Source organism: Pongo pygmaeus, chromosome 9, assembly GCF_028885625.2.
Source record: "Pongo pygmaeus isolate AG05252 chromosome 9, NHGRI_mPonPyg2-v2.0_pri, whole genome shotgun sequence".
NCBI classification, from domain to species: Eukaryota; Metazoa; Chordata; class Mammalia; order Primates; family Hominidae; genus Pongo; species Pongo pygmaeus.
Genome location: NC_072382.2, coordinates 69,263,179 through 69,278,688, shown reverse-complemented (window position 1 = coordinate 69,278,688; position 15,510 = coordinate 69,263,179). Strand labels below are relative to the sequence as shown.

At 37.8% G+C, this 15,510-nt stretch overlaps 1 protein-coding gene across 2 annotated transcripts in view; it reads left to right on the top strand.

Annotated features, from left to right (window-relative positions):
• Positions 1-33: 33 nt before the first annotated feature.
• Positions 34-15,510, top strand: part of NLRP14 (NLR family pyrin domain containing 14) — a 64,804-nt gene continuing 49,327 nt past the window's right edge. The window contains exon 1 of one of the 2 annotated variants that reach the window (XM_054438661.2): positions 34-359. The gene's annotated coding sequence lies outside the window, so the exon portion shown is untranslated. The remainder of the gene's footprint in view (positions 360-15,510) is intronic. The other variant, XM_054438663.2, reaches the window with a different exon arrangement.

The following is a 15,510-nucleotide window of genomic DNA, read 5'->3' as shown; positions in this document are numbered from 1 at the left end:
GAGAGCGCGGACAAACGTGACTCCTGATTGGCCAGAAAGATTCCGCGCCTCCCGACCTTTGGCCGCTGGCATTCCCGCGCGGGCGGGAGCTGCGGGCGCTCGGGGCACAAGGCGAGGACGCACCGGTATTAATGGAATAGAACTCCCGAAGCTTTTAGGGCCCCGGGAAAGGGGGCGTGGCTGGAAACGGAGCTACTGGCTTCAGAGAATTCTGTGACCCTCACCGCCGCGACGACCCCGAGGAAACGCTGTCAGGTCGCCTTTGGTTGGCAAGGCGTGGTTGTTCTCGCTGTCCCGCGCCTTGGCGGAATGGGCACCTCACTAGCCCTGGCACTAACTAGCATCGCTCTAAACTGGAGGTTAGAGGTTTTCAAATTCCATCCTATTGTTGCCAGAGACCCTCTTAGTTCCTGGTCCAGTGAGGCTTTCCTCCCTCCCGCCTTCTTGCCAAATCCCAGGCTCCTCTGGAGACTCCAGGCAGAGAAGGGAAACGCACAGTGGAGCTGAAATGAAGCCATGAGAGGAGCCCCTCCTCAGTGTCCTGGGACCACAGAGAGTTGCAAGAGCTTGTTCTATTATTTAGCTGAGTGTGTTATATTAGGAAAATATTTTCGCATCTTTGGGCCCTGTCCCTCAAACTTGGGCTGGATCAGTAATATTCAAACATTTTATTAGGCAAGGAACTTTTGGTAGGATAGTCATTAAAAGCAAGGGACTCCTTGGATTCAAATCTGGCAACACCACTTACGAGATCTTGGCTGGATTACCTAACCTTTAAGCATCACCTTAATAGGCGTAATATTGATAGCCAATAATAATAGTAACTAACAGACTTGTTAGATTGAAATGAGTTAGTGTAGTTAAAATGCTTAAACCAGCCCCTGGCACATAGGAAGTAGTCTGTGAACTATATATTTACAGTTCGGTGTTTAGCAGGGGTGGGTGGCCCAGCGCCTATCTGCTTGAGTTCACCACACAATAAGCTCTTGCATTTTTTATGACTCTGGAGACCACATTTTGAAAATTACTGGTCGTGGACCTTCCCTGGTTTGAACATTCAGAGAGTATAGCATAGCATTTTAAAAATGTGGGCTTTGTTGTCTGACGGAACAGACGTTAAAAGCTGTCAATCATTGTTATCCACTAGGTGGTGTTAAGCAAGTTGTTTAACCTCTCACCCTTAAGTATTTTCACCTGTAAATTGCAATGTATTTATTTATTTTTTATTATACTTTAAGTTTTAGGGTACATGTGCACAACGTCCAGGTCAGGTTTGTTACATATGTGTACATGTGCTATGTTGGTGCGCTGCACCCATTAACTCTGTCTCTGCATTCAGTAATTCAACTATCAATTGCGGCTATTTAAATACATTAAAAAGCAATGCATTTAAATAGCCGCAATTGATAGTTGAATTACTGAATGCAGAGACATTGGCAAGTAAGAAGGAACACTGGAAGTGGTCTGTTCTGCCACACTGCTTCCAACCTGAGAATATTACCTGAACCTCAATGAACTAACCGAAATTAAAAGAAAAAAAAAAGCTAAGAGGATCCAGTTTTCAGAGAAACAAAATGTGTATCTGAAGAAATATACCTGCTAAAGGGCAGAGGCCAATATGAATAACAAAGAGCACCAAGTATAGCATACACAAGACTTTTAGGAATGAATTCTACCCAGTTACAGTTTGGGGTTTAGCAGGGGTGGGCGGCCTAGAGCCTATCTGCCTCTGTCCACCACACAATGAGCATCTGCATTTTTTATGACTCTGGAAGCTACATTTTGAAAATTATTGGTCATGGACCCTCCCTGGCTTGAATGTGCAGAGACCCAAAGCACCAGCTTTGATGGGGGTCCTGGGAGCAATCACCAGATGCCTAGAGATGTACCCAGGGGAGGAGTGAAGAAACTGCCTTGCATGGGAAGAGAGGGACAGCCCAAGTTCCTAGTCCAAGATGTTGCAGATTCTTCATAGCAAATAATTGAAGAATCTAAGAATAGGACTGTGGCTTGAAGGCATAGAATTTTCCATAATTTTGGTCAATGTCACATAACTAAGAACAAAAATTGGAGTCAAGTCTGACAAGACAACAAGGAATTTAGGGGCCAAGATCCTGATGAAAAGGGAATCTTTAAGCAGCCAACCTAAAACTTGGTGGTTTTCTCTTCAAACATTAGCAGAATTCTTAAGATGAACAGGGAAAGAAGATAAGAAAAAAGCTGTTGAAGTGCACAGAAAATTTTCAGAAGTCTCATCACAGATCGGAGGAGATAAAGATTATAGTTCAAAACCCACCAAGGAAGAGATACCCAACTAGAATTCCTGGAGAGCAAAAGAATAAGAACAGAAGCAAACTGGCAATAAATAGAGATGTAGCTGCAATTCAACTTTGAGTCAGCTCCATACCTGACTGGATTGTTATTATCTGCTCCCTCTCTATCTGCCTATGAGAGGAACTCTCTCAGGAGGAATATTATAATTCAGAACTTCTACAGTGTTTCATATACAATGTCTGATAATTCAACCAAAAATTATAAGGACAGAAAGAAAGACAATAGAAACAAATTCATGGATGACTAAATTATTGAGCTAACAAATATATATTTAAACATAATTGTGATTAATATGTTCAGTAATGGCGAAGAGTTGACAAGATCAGGAATTTTAATTGAAAATCAAATTAAAATTTTATGAATAAAAATAAAATTGAGAATGTAATAGATGTGTATGACAGCAGATCAGATCCACCAGAGAAGAAGAGGAAAGAATACAAATACCTGAATGAGAAGATAACCATTTTATATACACATATAAAATTTTAAATATATGTTTAAATTTTAATTTTATATATATAAAATCTTAAAATAGGTATTTTAAGATTTATAAAGTATATAATAAAATAAAATTTTAAATATATAATTTTAATTATATTACATATATAAATATATAATATATATCATATGTTTAGCTTGGAAATTTTTTATATAAAAACTTTTATATAAAAACATTTGTACTATAAAATTTTTATTTTATATATGTATAAATCTATTTTTACACATAAAAATATATAAGTATAAATATATAAAAATTTATTATATAAAATATATTTATTTATATTTATATGAATATATTTTATTTATATATAAAAATCTCCAAGCTAAAGTACAGAGAAGAAAGCACAGAAAAGAACATAAGAAATTATATTAGGCCATCTTGAGACTGGATAATTTATAAAGAAAACAGGTTTAATCTCACAGTTCTGCAAGCTTTACAGGAAGTACGGTGCTTGCATCTGCTTGGCTTTTGGGGAGGCTTCAAGAAGCTTACAATCATGATGGAAGGTGAAGGGGCTATGGGCATGTCTCACATGGTGGGAGAAGGAGCAAGAGAGAGAGAGAGTAGGGAGGGAGGTTCCTCACACTTAACCAGATATCATGAGAACTTACTATCACAAGGACATTACCAAGCCATGAGGGACACACCCCCATGACCCAAATACCACCCACCAGGCCCCACCTCCACTGTTAGGGATTACATTTCAACAGGAGATTTTTGTGGGGACAAATATCCAAACTATATCAGAAACATGAAACACGATGAAAAGATCTAACATACAAAATTAGAGTCTCAGAAAAGATAAAATGAGCAAGGATCAATATGTGAAGAAATAATGATTTAGAATTTTCCAAGCCTGATGAAAAATACTAATCCACAGTGTATAATTTCATTGTAACTCTCAAATGGTGTATTGAAATCCTACAAGTATTTCCAGGTTGGAGCCACGGTTTTGATCCTTGGCCAAACCAGAATAGAATATACTACATAGGAATTAATGCAGTTTTGTGCTAATGTAATTTTCCAAAAAATACCAAGAGGGAAATCTGTAACAGCTTGCCAATATTGCTTATAGAAAATTTATTGATGAAAGGTTTGCATCTGGTTTCTGTTATGCTATCTTGGTTTCTGCTGTTGAACCTGGTCCCATAGCCTGGTTTCAGCTACATGACAGGAGTAGTATAAAAGACCCCTACTTGAATGAGCTGTGCCTTCTCTGAAATCAGAGTATCTTAGTAGTTCACTTGCTGGCCATAAAGCACAACCTTGTGACTGAGAGAGGTCTCTGGAATCTGTGTGGGTATTGTGGACCTCCTTTCTTACCCCTGCTGCTTTGTGTCCATATCTGTCACAAATCTTTCATGAGTGTGTGTGTGTGCATGCATACAAGTCTATGTTACCTGTATTTTTATAAATATCTCTAATAAGCTTAGAACATTTGTACATTTTAATGGGAAAAATATGTGAGTAAAATGTGAAAAAAGTCTGTATTTTTTTCTAATTAAGCATGTTAGCAATTGAATTGGAGGAGAAAAAATGGTCACTTTTTGAATCAAAAGGTATCCTATATGATTTGGTTAAAGAAATACCTGAAAGCATAGAAGAGGAAAAAGATAGAGATGGAAATCGTGAAAAAAAGATGATAGGCTTAAATAGTAGATCTGTAAGACTTAACATGTAGACACAAAAGTTCTAGAAAGAAAGAAAGAAAGAAACAGGAGTTTATAAAAGTGAAGAAACAAATGACTAACAGAATAATAGAAAATGTCTTTGTGTTGAAAATTTTTGAGAAGGCATGAATGTAGACCAAATAACTCACTACATTTCAGTCTGGATTAGTGAATAAAGATACACTAGACATAAAAAGGTATAATTTCTGTACTGTAAGGGTAAAGAGAAAAGCTTTTAGGTAGAAAGGGTAAGTTATCTAAAAATAAAAATGACATTGGACTTCTCTTTTGTAATGTTGGAAGCTAAAAAATTGTTCAATAGCAGTATAGACTAGTAGGATAAAGAGGCTTCAATACATCAGCCAAAATACCATCTCTCCCTAATGTAGTGAAATAAATGTTTAAGGATTTTCAAGAATTCAGAACCTGTATCACTCAGATGTCCCCTGAGTTCACAATTCAAGAAAGTACTCCAAACAAATAAACCAAAACCAGAAATACCCCACAAAAAATTATGGACAAGGAAACAGAGAAAGCCAAGATATAAAATAAATAATAAACCAAAAGTTACATGTATAAAGAATGCAATAAATTATTAGTCATTATGCTAAAAGTGAATGGACTGAATTTTTCAATAGAAAGAAACTCTCAGAGTCACTCAAGTAACAAAATCCAACCATATGCTGTTTTCTAGAAACATCTGTGAGGTGAGTATAAAAAGATACCAGGCAAATGAGCAAAAATGTCAAATAATTGAAGGTTAATTTAAGAACTAAAGAAAGAGATTGGCCTTATATTTTGATAACAGGTACAACTTATGAAGAAGTATAATGCCATCAAACCTGCTAAATACATGGAGCAAAAATGCATAAATTTGAGTACTTGATTAAAAAAATACAGTTCTGTGGGAAAATTCAATATTTGTGTTTTAGAATTAGAACTACGATACAATAAAATAAAGCCATGCACGGATTGAATAGTATAATAATCTGAATTTCAAAGGTATATATAGAAACCTTATAACCCTAGAATTGATAGTATATTTTGTGTCCATAGATCATTTACAAAACTGATTATGAGTTTTGCCATCTTCATCCTCAACTGATGAATGTGTTTTTAATTGCTCTGAGAAAATAAGCAAAGAGAACTTCCATACCCTTGCCCATCCACACAATGCATTCACACACCTACCTGCATCAGTGCCCCTTTTTAGCTAGAAGCCTGTTCATGTAGTCACTAGTTTCCATCCATTCTTGCTCACATGCCACATGCACCTAACTCCAGTAATTCCCCTCCCTTGCAATGTCAATTTTTCCCTCTATACTATATCCTTCCCATCATCAAGTATGCTGTCATTTCTGCAAAACAAAACAATAAAATTTTCTGGGGCCCTGTTTTAGTTAGCGTGGGCTGTTATAACAAAATACCGTAAACTAGATGGTTGACAACAACAGAAACTTATTGCTCACAGTTCTAGGGGTTGGAAGTTCAAGATCAAGGCACCAACAGATTCAGTTTAGTGAGGGCCACTTCCTGGTTCATTTATGGCTGTCTTCTTGTGGAGTCCTCACATGGCAGAAGGGACCAGGGAGCTTTCTGGAACTTCTTTTATAAGGACACCAATTCCATTCATGAAGGCTCTGCCCTCACAACCTAATCATGTCCCAAAGTCTTCACCTCCTAATATCATCAGATTGAGGATTAGGTTTCAGCGTATGAATTTGGGAGGACACATGTAGTCTATAGCAGGCCCACTTCCCCCTCAGCTACTGTATCATTTCTGTCCTTCCTTTTGAGCCAAACTTCTTAGAAAGTAGTCCATTGTCTTCAATTTTTTCTCCTTCCAGTCTTTTTTGGCCTTAGTTCAATTAGGTTTTCACCCTACCGTCTCACTGAAACTGCTCTTTTCAAAATAACTGTTGATCTCAATGTTGCTAAATTCAATGGTCAGTTTTCAGTCTCATCTCGTTCTATCAGCAGAATTTGGCACAATTGATTTCAAGCATTTGGTACAATTAATCTCTCTACCTTGAAACATTTTCTTCACTTGGAATTTTAGACAGCACACTCTTCAGGTTTTCCTCTCTGGATGTTCTTTTTCATGCTTTTTTGAAAACAATTTTATTGCTGCCTCCCAGGTCTGCTCCCTCTCTGTGCCTTCTAAACAGTAGAGTGATTCCTCAGGGATCAGTCTTCGAATGTTCTATTCTCACTCCTTGAATGATCTTCCATGGCTTTAAATTCCACCTGTAAGCTAGTGACTTCTAGTTTATATCTACTGCTCAGACTTTGAATTCTAACTCCAAACTCCTTCCTTGTCAATTTGACTTCAATGTTTAATAGGCATCCCAAATTTACCAAAAATGTACTCCTGAAATACCTCATAAACTTGGTTTTTTAAACAATCTTCTCAATCTCTTTCTTCCAGATTCCCAAGTCAGTATCTTAGATTTGCCTTTGACTCCTTTCTTTTGTCTTACCTCCCAATCTGTTCTGTCAGCAAATTCTTGTAGTTCTATCTTAAATACCCAGAATATGACTACTTTCAGCACCACGACTGCTACCAGCCTCGCCCTAGCCATCATTTTCTCTCATCTGGATTATTATAATAGCCTCTTAACTGGTCTGCTTGCTTCTGCCATTGCTCTACTCCAGGATACTTCATATAGAACCAGGATGATTCTCTTAAAACATAATAGCTATTATTCACTTTGCCCAAAACCCTCAGCTGGCTTCCTAGTTTACTCAGATTGAAAGCCAAGGAATTACAGTGACCTATAGGGCCCTACATGATATCTCTCTTCCTACCTTTCTCATTTTCCCCCTATTTCTCTGATTCATATTCCATTATTTTGCTCCCTTATCCCATATTAGCCATTCTGGACTAATTGTTATTTCTTCAACTTGCCATTCTTGTTTTCACTTTACTCCCTTCTTTCATTAATGAGGTGCTGTTGATTGATTCATTCACTGCTTTAGGTGCTGAGAATAAAAAAAATGAAATAAATAAAAATCTTTATCTTTTATGGATCCATTCTCTAGGTGGGGAGGTGTGGAGTAAGGAAAGATCAACAGCCACTAAATAAATAAGTAAAATTATTTATTGGGTGAGAGTAAAAATACAAACAAAAGAGTAATTCAAATTTTGTTACTTGTTGTATTTGTGTATGTGACTGTTAATTTAATTATGCAGCATGAAGAAAAAAATGTAAAAGGATACATACCAGAGAATTGATATGTTCAATGTGTATTGTTTATTAGGAGGGACTGATGGAAGTACAGACAGGAAGAAATTAGGGGCCTATAAGGAAGTCTCTCAAACTCTTAGTAAAAATGGAATACTACCACTTTTATTTTACCTTTATGCTTGTGGTAGACAAGCGAAGTGACAAGTTCTTTCAATTTGACAAAGAAATCCTAGAAGCATTTTTACCTTTTTGCAACACAGAGATGTCATTTAAAATATATTAACAGCAACAAATGAACAAGTACTACAATCACTCATATTTGCTGACCTTTTAGATATTAAAGATCACTTTCATGAGGCATTGCAATAACTTCAAAAGTCCAGGTTTCTTATAAGATCTCTCTGAAGAAATAAGACACTTCCAAATATAAGTCTGTATATAAACACCTCTATCCTCTTCCACACATTTACCGCGAAGATACAGTGTTCAATATAGGATCTTTGCGCTCAGCAAACCTGTGGGCACACATCCTTCCGAAACAAAAATAGAACAAGATAATAACAGTATGAATATTTATATGGATATCTTTCATGGGACAGCAAAAATGTTCTATTTCATGGTTTTATGTGCATGTTAGAAACAATTTCAAAACCAAACGTAGAATTTATAGTTTCTCTTAAGATGCACATACTCGTGAATGTAATATTCAGCACATTAGCACATTATAGCAATTTAATATAGTATGTTGGAACGAAACTAAAAAGAGTTTACCTTTTCTCTCACCCTACACTTGGTTATCCTTTTGAGGTAGTTTTTGTATGAATCTTTATAATCTAAGCTTCTGATTTCTGGCTGTTATTGAGGTTGTTGGGCCCATCTTGCTAACTAGCATGCCTGAGTCTTTAGTATCAGTTGCCTAGAGTGTACATTTTCTTAATGCCAACGAATACTGGCTCCTCCTTTGCCAATAAAGCTTAAAGTTCTCCATGAAGAGTCCAGCTGGAGAAATGCTATCTTAAATAAGGATAAATCACCCAAATCTGGCTGCTATGTGAATATGAAAACTTGTTTCAAATGGGTAATCCTTAGAAAAAGGAAGCCATCCAAACAGAGCATCCATTTACTCATGTGATCCAGAGGTTTCTCATCTGAGAGGCAATTCTCAATCCTGAAGCTACTGCATCTATTAGCTTCTAAGACTGTCTTCAGGGGCCAATGACATGAATTCATCTTAGAGCAGTTCTAGTCATGTGGGATTTGAATGAAATTGCACTATCCATAAATCGACACAGAGCCTTGGTGACTACTGTGGTCGATTTGACTCAGATGTTCCTTAAATATGTCGAGTAGGCTCTTAACTGAGGGTCTCTGCACTTGCTATTTCTTCCTCCTGGAATGCTCCATCTCCCAGATATCTGCATTGTTCACACTTTCACATTCTGCAAATATCGCCTTAGCAGTGTCTTCTCTTGCTATTCAAAGAGAAATAGGACCCATCCCCCACTTTTCACCCCCAGCGCTGTATTCCTTGCCCCACTCTGATTTTCTCCACAGCAATGATTACCACCTGGTATACTACAATTCATTATCTGTGCCCCTTCAACAGAATGTAAGCTCCATGGAGGTAAGGGCTAGATGAGCAAGACTGGATATTTTATTCACTGCTAGACAGGGTCCAGAAAACTGACAGGCACAAATAAGATGCTCAATAATCGTACGGATTTTAGATGGACGAATAAAGGGACACTGCTTACTGGGAGTCAGCCAGTCTGGGAAAGGTCCTTCAAAGCTAGGGTTCAATTCCCCGACTTCCTCTTTCCCACATCGGGAAAGCAAGGAGGAAGGACGTGCGCCCACAGGTTTGCTGAGCCTAGGGGATCCTATATTGAACACTGCATCTTCCGCGGTAAATGAGTGGAAGAGCATAGAGGCGGAGAGTGGGAGCAGAGCTCCCTTGGCCCCTCCAGCCAATGGGAAGAGAGATTCGCTAGGTCAGGCGGTGGGGTCCAACCACCCACGCTGGCCCGCAGCCCTCTTAGCGGGTTTGCTCTTCTCTCAGGGGAGGAGGGAGATGAGGCATTAAGGGCCAGAGTGCGTTCCCCTTTGTGGTGGAACAGCAAGTGCCTGTTGATCCTTTCCTGTCCTTCTGAGGCCTGGCTTTTGGCGCTTTTACCCTTTGACACCGACGCCTGGTGAGACAGAGGTATGGAATGACTCTCCTCTCCTCTGGATGCGTACTTTGTCCACTCTAAGATGGGAAGTTGGGTTCTGTGCGAGTCCATCCAGCGTCCACATTCTGTGTGGAAAATGAAAGGGATGTGGACTCAGGGTCCAAGAGGATGAGCTGCCAGGACACTCCAGGGGGGGACACTTTTGGGCATGGCGCCGGCCATGACCAGGGTGGAAAAGCGACCTTGAGGGTGCGAGTCCACGGTCACCTGCAAGTAGTCTTCGGCTGGAGACCTAGTGTGGCCTGTATCCATTTGTCAAATTCCAAAGAGATAAATAAATGAATGCCTGCCAACTGTGCTTGAATTTGGCAGGCACTGCGTGCAGTGCCCGCTTCTTGAATCTCCTGGATTAAAGCGGTATGAATAGCCCCACTTTCACCAGCCTTGACTAATGCAGGCAAGCCCCTCGCCTCTCTAACCAGGAGCAGGTGTTTGTCCTTCAGTCTGAAGCTATTCCCGCCACCTGTGTTCTGCCGTCTTTCATTCACTCTGAGTCTCCTCCTAGCCCCTCTCCCTACTGAAAACGAAACAAACCGCCTGAAAACTGCTTTGCAGGTGCAACAGCTGCTCTCACTGGTGCTCCAGGTTATCAGTATCTGTCTCTCCACTTCTCCCTAGCAAAGTTCAAGAAATATTAGTAAGGTAGCACATGCTTGCTCCCTGCGTTGGTCATCCTCTAGCCTATAGTGCTTTAGTGCTTTAGCAGCCCCACTCCCTCTACTCCAGCAGTGACCCAAAATTGCTCTCTCTATGCAAGTTAGCAATTATTGCCAACACGCCAAATTCAAGTACAGATGGCAGGCATTCATTTCTTTAACTTTTTGGAATTTGACAAATGGATATTGCCTTTTTACCTTTTTATTTCTCCACTTATTTAAGGAATGTATTCTGATGAAAGATAATTGTCACAAATTGTCCTAAACTCTGTTGTGTTTTGAGTTAGGACAATTTGTGATAATTATTTTAAGTACATTTTGTTTTTTTTTTTTATGTAGAGGTTTTGTTTTCTTTGCTTAGTTGTAATCTTCATATACCTGCCATCTGTTTTGCTGTATGACGAGGTCATTTTAATGACTAAAAATCAAGTGTGTGCTATATTTTTATACATTTATTATAATTGAATCCTTATTGACAATTATTTACTATTCTAAACAAACACCCTTATGCACAAAACTTTCTTTTCTGTATTTAGGATTTTTTTTTCAGTGGATGATTTCCCAAAGAAAATACTGTTTGAAAACTCATGCATGTTTGTAAAATTCTCAGTAGACATGCAGACATGCAGTTTTTCAAGAGTGTAGCAATTAACATTTATATTAACTCCTTTTATATGGTACTGCTTTTTAAAGCTTATTTTTGTCATTTTGATCTTTGAGAAGGGCTGTTTCCTGGTTTGCATTAGTTGTGCTATCTGCCTAAGTTTGAAAATTTTCTGAAATACTTGTTAGCCATTTGCTTTTTGCTTTTTTTCCCCTTCTATGAATAGGCTATTCACAATAAATTTGCTTTATTGCTATTCTGATCTATTTATATCATGTCATTTTAGGGATATGAACCTTTCGAGACAATATTTTAGTGTGAACTGTACCTCATAGAAGATGCACTAAGCATAAACATGCAGCTTGGTAAATGATTACCAAGTGTTCACTCATGTAAAACATTAGCAGGTCAAGGAATAGGACATTCATTACCAGGACCTAAGGCCCCCTTCATCCCCCTCCACCTCATCTCCACAGAGGTATTAGGAAACCGACTTTTATAATAGCTACTTCATAATCTTGTTTGATTTGGCTTCTTTCACTAATTATGAGATTCATTCTAGTGGCATATAGCTGCAATCATATGTTTTCTTTGCTGTTTAGGATTTCATTGTATGAATTTACCACAATGCATTGATTGGTTCTACTATAGATGAACTCTTGGATTTTTTCAAGTGCTTAGGAATTACAAGCAGTGCTGCTGTAGTTATTGCATATCTCCTGGTATACCTACACACATATTTCTATTGGATATTTTCTAAGAACTTTAATTGCTCTGTCATAGTGTATGTATATTTCCAGTTTTAAAGAATAACCATTTTAGAATAGTACTTTTTAGAATAACAGAAATTTCTTGTCACCCAATTTCCCCAATTTTTAATATCTTGCATTACTATGGTATATTTGTCACAATGAAGACAATAAGGCAATTAAGTTGCACTTAATTTGAAGTTCACTAGTTTTTCCATAGTGTTATTTTTCTATTCCTGAATATTACATTTTTCTATTCCTGAATATTACATTTATATTTATTATTACAGTACAATATTGTCCTGGGTGGACATCTCCAATTGTAGTAGTTAATACAAACAGTTTTAAAGTGGTTTTATTAATTTACACTTCAGTTGTTTATTTGCCATATTCCCTGTAAACATTTTTCTGTTTTTGGTTGACCATTTGTGTTTGAATTCTAAGGACAAGAGGTTTTAATTTCAGCATAGTTAACAATATATCTTCAAATATTCTTTGTGGTTCTTGGTCAATTCCCTTATTGTGTCCAAACTGGTAAGTCCCTTCTTTCCTAAGTTGTGATGAATATTCTTTGCTGTTTTCTCCTCCCTGGTTTGAAGTATTAATGATGTACTACTTACTATATCTGGGATTTATTATGAGGATACTAATTAATTCTTGTCAAAATGGTTTACAAGTTGTCCTAATGAACCACCCTGAATTCTTTCCTCCCAATTATGGTGTCTCTTCTATAATATATTGAAATCTAATGAGAATGTATTTTCTTGGCTATCTACTCTTTTTCTTTGATTTAATTATCATGATAGAAGTTGTACATTTAGGCCAGGCACCATGGCTCACGCCTGTCACCTGTAATCCCAGCACTTTGGGAGGCCTAGGTGGGCAGATCACTTGAGGTCAGGAGTTGGAGACCAGCATGGCCAAAATGGTGAAACCCTGTCTCTACTAAAAATCCAAAAATAAATAAATAAATAAATAAAATTAGCCAGGCATAGTGGCAGGCACCTGAAGTCCAAGTTACTTGGGTGGCTAAGCCATGAGAATTGCTTGAACCCAGGAGGGAAGGCAGAGGTTGCAGTGAGCAGAGATCCACCACTACACTCCAGCCTGGGCGACAGAGCGAGACTCCATCTCCAAGAAAAAAGAAGTTGTACACTTAGCAGTAGAGGTTAGACTCTTGAAGTTTTTTCAAGTGGGGGGAAGTTTGCTGCCCTGGGGTCATTTGGCAATATCTAGAGACATTTTTTGTTTGTCACAACTGTAGAAGATCCAGGGTTCTAATTGGCATCAAATAGGTAGAAGCCATGAATGCTGCTCAACATCATATAACACACATATAGTATCCCCCAAGGAAATATCCAGCCTAAAATGTCAGTACTCCTGAGGTTGGGAAACTGCTATAGGAGATTTAATTAGAGCGACCCAAGAAAGGAAATCAATCCGGACTATATGAAAACGGTGGAAACACCTGGCTTCCTAGGTCAAATCTTACCTCCCTGAGACCTCCATATCTCTACCCTCTCTAGGTAAGAGTCCTTTCTCCCTTTGTGTCCTCCTAGAACTATTCTGGCCCAGATGATAGTCATGCTATATTTAGAGGTCTTCCTCTTCTAGTCTGGTGTTCAGCATAGGGTCTGCTATCACAGAGCATGGCCACACAGATTTTGTATAACTCTGAATTTCCAATGCCTAGGAAAATGAAGTGAAATTAAAAGGCAATGCTATGTAGTAGAAAGAGAATGAGCTTTGTAGTATGATAGGCCATTTGTCAACTCTATGACCTGGGCAAGGTTCTTAATTTCTGAGACTCCGTATCTGTAAATGTGGATAAAATCAAACTTTCAGGTCTGTTTTAAAGTCTAGAGAAAATTTTTATAAAGAACCTATACACACTAGGTCCTCATAAATATAGTCATTATTAATATGAGCTAATTATTTTGAACAAATATGCTTTGTTATAGGCAATAATTTACATCAGTAAATTTGCAAATTAAAATCCTTATAGACCATGGGTTCCCATTTTAGTTTAGGGCATTTTTGAATGAATGAATACCTTCCTATAAGAGAAACAGTGCCAAACGTGTTCCTCTTTCTAAAAAGGTAAAAAGACAAAACAAAACAACAAATTCCTTCAAGAACAGCATAAAACCTTTGGGAAACAGACTACAGTATATTGTACTCTATTATAATTGTAGATGTCATATAGTAGAAAGCTAATAGGATTCAGACTCATATAGATCTCAGCTCAAAGGGACACCCAGAAAGGAGGAGGAAAATGAAAAAAGTGTGGAATTATGACAGCAAAGAGGCAAGTAAATATCAAGATGTAAGGCATTGTTAAAATAGTGTTATTAACATATGGCACCTTGTTAAAGTTAGGTGCATGCATTAGCTTTTTTAATCCTTGCAGAGGTAGGTACTCTTGCTATTCCTGCTTACAGATGGGAAAATTGAAACCCAAAATGCCCCTTGAGTTTTGTAACAAGGAGGTTATTGGTATGAGTTATTTCAGTGGAATTGTGGTGGCAAAAGTTCTATTGCAGTGGATTGAGGAGGTATAATATAATAGGTGATAGAGTATAGAAGATTGGAGAAGTTTGACTATGAAGATGAAGGGGATTTGGAGTAAAGGGAATGTTTGTAAAAGACTAAGTTAGATTTGGGCACATTTAAGTGCTAATGAGTAGGACTTAGAGGACAGGGAGAAGTTGAAGATCAAGAAGATAGATTTCTAATGGATTAAATCCCTTCGGGAGCAATTGCTTATGAGATTTAGATCACAGGTAGAGAAATAAGCTATAGAAAAGGGAAGAGAGCTCCCCTCATTTGTTACAGGAAAGACAAAGATAAAGATGGACCCACATGCAGTGATACCTGCAGATTTCTAGACAGGAAGTGGAAGATGCATTCTGTGCCTTGCTTACCCTCACCTACCATATTCTCTATGTCCTGGAGAAATTTCAGAGTTATTTTTTGAAGTTCCTCAAACCTTTTCCTTTATGCTTTTTAAAAAATTACTATAGGACTTGTTTTTGTCAGATTTATCTGTAATCTAGAATATTTTTACCATGTAGTTAAACAACCTTAAAACAGCTGATAGCTCACCAATTACTGTAGGATAAAATCCAGATTTACTATATGTTTTGAGACAATTCACCTTCTGTTTAAAAGAAAAACTCTTCCTTCTATATACTTTTATTTCCCCCATCCATCCTTTTTTTTTCCAATCATATTAGCAAGAATTGGGGGAGACATTATGAAAGACTGGAAAGGGCAGGAATTTTAGTGAAAGATCTAAGTTGAGTTCCAGCTGCACCACTTACTAACTCTATCTCTTCAGGCAATTCACCAAAAGAGATTAAGAAAACTTGATGGTGCTTGGGAGTATGGATTAAGTGATTAATTGGAGTACCCATGCTGAATAAGAAATTGAATAAGGCCCTTAAGATGGCTGATGAGGGGAAAATGCAGGGCTCAAAAGGATTTGATGATGTTTGAAGAACTGTCACCGAGTAAGGGCATGAAACCACTCAATTAACTGGAAGATATTAGTAAAAATGGGTTATGGGAGTTTGC